The sequence below is a fragment of the Acyrthosiphon pisum genome, chromosome A1, assembly GCF_005508785.2.
Source record: "Acyrthosiphon pisum isolate AL4f chromosome A1, pea_aphid_22Mar2018_4r6ur, whole genome shotgun sequence".
NCBI lineage: Eukaryota > Metazoa > Arthropoda > Insecta > Hemiptera > Aphididae > Acyrthosiphon > Acyrthosiphon pisum.
In genome coordinates, this window is record NC_042494.1 from 124,063,539 (window position 1) to 124,064,712 (window position 1,174).

Here is a 1,174-nt window from a genome sequence, read left to right on the forward strand (position 1 = left end):
TGATGTGGCCATTTTGCTTTTAGATGTTTACGGGTAAGACTGTTTAATTGCAAGTGAACTCGAAGCTCAATTCAAAATCAGTTTACTCGAAAAATTCAAACATTTCCCAGACAACGGTACGCAACGACGCAAGTACAATATGGTCGTTGCGAGGTCGTTTGTTCTAATCAACAATCGTTAGAATTTCGGGCCCGTTTATTTTTCCAATACCATTATTAATGATGTATATCTACGCGTAGTTATAATATATTAAACTATAATATTTGAACAAGGATTTGTGTTTAGATTCATATCAGACCTGCAGTGCTCATTTTAGATTCTGAGTGGAACGATGAATGTATTGATTTTACAATGATGTGTGTTTTTTTATTTTTTTTTTTATTATTTTTTTATTTTTTTATTTTTGTGTCTGTCATCACGTTTTAGGACAGTAAAAGTGCTTGGATTTTCTTCAACAGTATTTTTTCTGAAAGGAAAGTGAATCTAGTTGGTACTTTGGGGGGTCAAAAGTAAAATTTTTCCAATAGTTTTCAAAAGCGCCGTGAAAAACAAAAGAAAAATTAAGGAAAAACGGGAATTTTTACGCAAAATCTGTTTTCGAGAAAATCGATTTTGGTTTTTGGTGTAACTTTAAAAAAAATAACCGTAGATATATGAAATTTTGACTGAATGTTTATCTTAGCATTTTCTATACACCATAACATTTTCAAAATATTTTGATTTATTTTGAGCTCTTTACGGACATTTTCATTTTCCATTTTTTTTTAGTTTTTTTTCTAAAAATATCAATAAAATTTTATTTGTTGGATAAAAAAGCTTGAAAATTTGATAGAAGGCTCCTAGTATATTGTTTCAAAGGTAGATGAAAAATATTAAAAATCGTTAGTCACAGTTTTTTTTTATAAGCATTTAAAGTTCAAAAAATGACAAAATATGGAAAAATCACGAAAAATTGCAAATTATTTTGAGTTAGAAATTCATAAAAATTTTTCTTTTTAAATCTAAGATATGAAAATGTAATATAAGATTCCTTATAAGATTCTCTACATTTATCAAAAAAAAAATGTCTATAAGAAAGCCAAGTTAAATTTTTATGATCGTTTGAAATTCAAATTTTTACAACATTGGATATTCACTCGATTTCTCATGTAGCGATTTCCTTATTTTGTTGTAA